General features: G+C 42.1%; 1 long non-coding RNA gene across 1 annotated transcript; it reads left to right on the top strand.

The window, feature by feature from the left end:
* The first annotated feature begins 3,944 nt into the window (after positions 1-3,944).
* On the top strand, positions 3,945-5,113 carry LOC138915979 (uncharacterized). Its single transcript, XR_011422544.1, has 2 exons — positions 3,945-4,074; positions 4,998-5,113. It is a non-coding gene; the product is annotated as an uncharacterized lncRNA (long non-coding RNA).
* Positions 5,114-6,000: the final 887 nt, after the last annotated feature.

The following is a 6,000-nucleotide window of genomic DNA, read 5'->3' on the forward strand; positions in this document are numbered from 1 at the left end:
TCTGAGTGAGTGTTTTCATTTGCTTTGGGTCTATTCCCAGGAGTGGAATTGCTGGATCATATGGTAGTTCTAGTTTTAAGTTTTTGAGGATCTTCCATACTTTTAAAAAGATTTTTTAAGTTTCAAAATTTCTTTTGAATTATTTATTTCCTTTAAATTTATTTTTATTATTTTTTTATTGAGGTAAAGGCGGTTTATAACATTATGTAAAAACTCTAACAAACATACTGTTTTCCATAGTGGCTGTTCCGGTTTACATTCCCACCAACAGTCTGTGCTCATTTCTAGTACTGTCCCCTTCATCATAATTAATCTCGTCTCTCCTCCACACATCAGAAGCAATGAGAAGCAGGCTGCCTGAAGGGCAGGGATTGTGCCTTACTTGGTTTTTAATTTTCAGCATCTATACAGAGTTTGGCATATAGTAGACGCTCAATATGGTAGATACCCAAAAAGTTAATTTTTTATAGAATGAAGGGACTATTACTTATGTTTTAGGCCCGTTGCCTGATTCCCTCTAGGACCTCAGTTAATTTGTTTTGTCAGTGTGAATAATCCATAATCAATCTAAATAAAAATTAGAGTGAGTTTATTATGAGCCAGATCTGAGAACTAGCCTAGGCCTTCCTTCCCCAAGGAAGGAAGGGCACCAAAGAATTGGGGTGTACAGAGTGGTTATATACTGTCTTGGAACAAAGAGCATACATCACATATGAAAGGAATGTCCCATTTACGATTGTCGTGAGATGCTTAGCTAGCACAGCAGATCGGTGGTCAGCAGGTCAGTGGTCACAAGGTGAGCACAGCAGGTCAGTAATTAATCCTTAGTTTCTGGGACGAGATGCTTATCTTTAAAAAAAAAATGCTGCTTTTGGGGGTGGGAAACTACATCTCTGTCTTTAAGGGCACCATTCTTATCTTTGGGACACAGTAAATGTTTAAAGCAGATGTACAATGCATGCTCAACAGACCATATCAGGACCTTTTGGAAACACAAGGTCAGGCTTAATTAGTTTTAACCCAGATGGCTTCCTCATATACTCCAATATATCTTATTGCTTTTCATTTATTTATCATTTAGATAGTAAATATTCTCTGATCACCAATTCTAATGTGTGTAGGGGAGCATTTCCCTGCCACCAAGTGATTCTCAGGCACCAGCTGGGTGTCCTACAATTCAACTCAATTCTGACAGTATCTACCCGGAGATAGCATCAGATCCCATAGGTTAAGGCTTCAGTCCTACAAGACCGCCCCCCATCCAGACACCAGTCAAACGTGCAGAACCTGTGCTTCCGACCTACCACTTACAAACTGGAGGTTCCAGTGACCCTCTCCTGGGACTTCAGATGCCAGAGGAAGTCTGGGTTGTCACCTGTGCTTCTGGCTGACTGGCTGTAAGTCAGGTTCCCACAACCCCTCCTTGGGTTTAATTAATTTGCTAGAACTCAGAAACCCATTTACTCACTAGATTACTGGTTTGTTGTAAACAGATGTAAGTGAGGAACAGCCACATGGAAAAGATCATAGGGCAAGGTATGGGGAAAGGGCACAGAGCTTCCATGCCCTCTCCAGGCACCACTCTCCCAGCACCTCCACGTGTTCACCACTCATGCTTTATCTCTCGCAGCACTGAACACTACCTTTAACGCTGCAGATATTCAGAAGTGTTTAACTGAATATTAGAATTTCAAGTACCTGCAATTAAGAACTTCTCCCCATGGATAAATAAAAGATATAGGAATAGAGATAGAGGAAGTAAAGGGGGAAAAGAGTAGAAAGAAAGAAATGCAGGAGACTGAGAAATGTGGAATAGTGCTAAGCACAACCATTATGTGACTCACTAAGTTCAGTTATGGGGATTTGGAGAATTTCAGCTGATTCCAAATACTATAGATATTTAAATCATTAAATATCTTTTTAAGTGCTAAATAGAAAGTTAAATTTAATTTATAAAGTCATGAGCAAATGCAGCTCTGTGTGTTTTTGCACTATCTAATTTCTTGCTGGCCTTGCCCAAGTCTACAGAAGTAAAAAGGTTTCAATTCTTTGTTTTAAGTAATTTTAGTAATAAATATTATAGCTAGGAATTACTGAATATACTTTTGGAGTATTAGCATAATTGTAAAATAATTATATCATATTTATAATTATAGTTATAAAATAAGTATATCCTAAAAGAATAGTAATTATGACTCCTTACTAGGAGAATTTTTAAAAATCTTGAGAGTTTCACATATTAAAAACTATGTCCCTGCCAGCTGTGACTCTTTCTTCTTCCTCACAGCCCAACTTCTTGATATTATTGTCTATGTTTATTATCTATACTTTGTTTGTATCTGTTCTTCAAACTGATGTGGGCTCGGCAAGCCAAGGAGTCAAAAGAAAGATTTCTTGGACTCTCAAGGTCTGGCAGTAGTGCTCCTTTATTCAGAGAATAGCATGGAGTAGCATGGGGACAGGACCCAGGGGCAGTGAAGAGCTGCAGGCATGGGGACAGGACCCGTGGGCAGTGAAGAGCTGCAGGCATGGGGACAGGACCCGTGGGCAGTGAAGAGCTGCAGGCATGGGGACAGGACCCAGGGGCAGTTAGAGCTGCAGCATGGGGACAGGACCCATGGGCAGTAAGAGCTGCAGCATGGGGACAGGACCCGTGGGCAGTGAGAGCTGCAGCATGGGGACAGGACCCAGGGGCAGTGAGAGCTGCAGCATGGGGACAGGACCCAGGGGCAGTGAGAGCTGCAGCATGGGGACAGGACCCAGGGGCAGTAAGAGCTGCAGCATGGGGACAGGACCCAGGGGCAGTAAGAGCTGCAGCATGGGGACAGGACCCAGGGGCAGTAAGAGCTGCAGCATGGGGACAGGACCCAGGGGCAGTAAGAGCTGCAGCATGGGGACAGGACCCAGGGGCAGTAAGAGCTGCAGCATGGGGACAGGACCCAGGGGCAGTGAAGAGCTGCAAACATGGGTTGAGGCTAGGGCTAAATTTAAGGCATAGGTATGTGAGTTATCTCTTTACAAGACAAAGGAAAGATTATATAAAAAAATCATTCAAATGGTATCAGTGCAGGTGGGGTCTGGTTATCAGGTGGTCCTATAACTTTAGATAAGACTCAGATCAGATTAAGTCAAGAGGTCCTATGCTTCCCGGAGGATGATATAGATGGGTATGTAGGGCAGGACATCTTGGGCTTCTCTCCCTGGGGCAGGGGCAGCCTTGATCCTCAGCAATACCATTGACACCTGGACTTACTCTGTAAAAGGTACTCTGGATAAAGTGATCCACTCTCTTCTTTTTTTTTTTTTTTTTGTTGGAGGAAGATTAGCCCTGAGCTAACATCTGCTGCTAATCCTCCTCTTTTTTTGCTGAGGAAGACTGGCACTGAGCTAACATCCATGCCCATCTTCCTCTACTTTATTTGTGGGATGCTTACCAAAGCATGGCTTGATAAGCAGTGCCATGTCCGCACCCGGGGTCTGAACCGGCAAACCCGGGCCACCAAAGCAGAACGTGTGCACTTAACCGCTGTGCCACCAGGCTGGCCCCAGCTCTCTTTTTTTTTTTTCTGCATCTATTGGATAGTTTCCTTCCTTCTTTTCTTGACATCTTAGTAGCATTTGACAATGTTGACCACTCTCTTTCTGGAATCTTCTTTGTCCACCTTCTATGTCTGCACGCTCTTCTGATTTTTTTCTCATCTGTCAGATGCGTTGTCTCAGTCTCCTTTAAATTCTCATTTTCCTTTGTATATTTTTTAAATGCAGACTTGAGGTATTTTGGAGGTATTATCAGAAAGACTTGGGAATAGATTGGATGTAGGAAGTGAGGAAAAGAGGAGTCAAAAAGTCTAGCCTTAGCAACCAGGTGATGGGGGAGAGGCATTTATTGAGATGAAGAAAAAAGCCTGGAGAAAGAGGAAGTGTGTATTGTGTATGTGTGTGTGTTTCTCAACGATTCCATTTGGGTCATTTTATCTCATTCCATTCCCAGTGAAGAGGAGCAACATATAGTTATGACCCTTGAGTAATCTGCTGTGGAAAACGAGACAACAGGCCCCAATGGAATTGCTTATGGTAAGCGCCACATCACCAAACCGAGACTTAGTGTAATTACCATTTTGGGTCCCCCAGAAATGGAATCTTAGACTCGCCAGGCAGGAATCGCATGGTCAGTGTGAGTTAAGTAAGCTGCCCGAGAGACTTCTGCTGTCCCCTACAGGAGAGTGACCCTGCAATAACCAACCCACTTTCTTGCCCAGTAAAATCTCCTTGTTCCAGCTCCCTTCTGCCTGCGAAAGTCTTTCATTTTGTTCAGCTCCTCGGAGCTCCTTTCTATCTGCTAGATTTGGATGCTGCTTGTTTTGAATTGATTTTTGCTCAAATAAACACAAAAATTTTAGTATGCCTCAGTTTATCTTTTAACATTGCCAATGCAAAGAGTAACAACAACATGTTATCTAATTCCCAAGCACTGCTCTACTTCTGTCTCTCTCTTTTTCAATCTAGAAGAAAAAGCTAAAGGAATTCATATAGCAAACATTGGTGTGGACCAAAGGTTTTGATTTTAAAAAACATTTTATTTTGAAATAGAGTCACAGAGGTTGTAAAGTAGTACACAGAAGTCCTATATGCCTTTTACTTAGCTTCCCCAATGGTGACCTCTTGAATGACTATGGTGCACTTATTGAACCAAGGACATTGATAGGCACAATACGATTAACCAGAATACAGACCGTACTCCATTTTCATGATCTTTTTACATGCATTCATTTTCTTATCCGTCTTCATGTGTAATTCTAGGACAGTTTATCATGTGTATAGTGCTATGGTCTGAATGTGTCCCCCCAAATTCATTTGTTGAGACCTAATCCTCAAGCTGATGGTATTAGGAGGTGGGGACTTTACGAGGTGATTAGGTCATGAGGGCAGAACCCTTATGAATGGGATCAGTGCCCTTATCAAAGAGACTGAGAGAGCTCCCTCGCCCCTTCCTCCAGGAGAGGTTGCAGAGAAGACAGCCATCTAAGAACCAGGAAACGGGCCCTCACCAGATACCAAATCTACTGGTGCCTTGATCTTGGACTTCCCAGCCTCCAGAACTATGAAAAATAAATGTTTGTTGTTTATAAGCCACCCAGTCTATGGTATTTTCTTAGAGCTGCCCAAATGGACTAAGACATGCAGATTCCAGTAAACACTGTGACAATCAGGACACAGATCCTTCTTATCAGCACAAAGGAACTCCCTCAGGCTGCCTTATATTCATACACTTGCCCTCCCTCCTTAATCCCCAGCCACCACTCATTTGCTCTCCATCTCAATAACTGTCCTCAGGAGAATGTTATACAAATGGAATCATACAGTATGTGACCTTCTGAAGTTTTCTTCCATTCAGCATAATGTGCTTAAGATCATCCAAGTTGTTGTGCACATCAGTGTGCATTCCCTTTCACTGCTGAGTATGGCTTCAAGGATTGATTTTGAGAGCCTCCAGGAGTCCTAGGTATGGAGTGTGCATCACCTTGCCAACCTGATATAAAGTATTCAAATGACGTAACTGCAAGTTGATATAATGGGGAATAGTGAGTGTGGCAAAGGAAGCAGAACAAGGAAGGAAATTCTTAGCCATTCTCAGGAAGAAAGAAGGGGGTTGGGAACAATACCTGCACACCAACACTTCCCATACCTTATAGAATGCCAACAGGTCAATGTGGAAAAATTGTATAATTGCAAAGTTTAGGAAATCACAAAAAGTGTCATTGCTGTGAGATTGATCTTTAGAATATAACATATATTTTGAATGATAAGAGAAGGACATGATATTCTACTCTTTCCAAACCCTTAGACCAGCACAACAACGTCCTCTTCCTGGGATGTTTCTCTCTGGAAGTTTTCCAGGGAAAATATTTTGGGTAAAGCTGTTGGAAGTTAATACCCAATATATAAGTCCTAAAATGATCATAAAGTTTTATCACACAGTCAAGTATGTTTATTAAGTTG

This window comes from Equus caballus, chromosome 10 (assembly GCF_041296265.1).
Source record: "Equus caballus isolate H_3958 breed thoroughbred chromosome 10, TB-T2T, whole genome shotgun sequence".
NCBI lineage: Eukaryota > Metazoa > Chordata > Mammalia > Perissodactyla > Equidae > Equus > Equus caballus.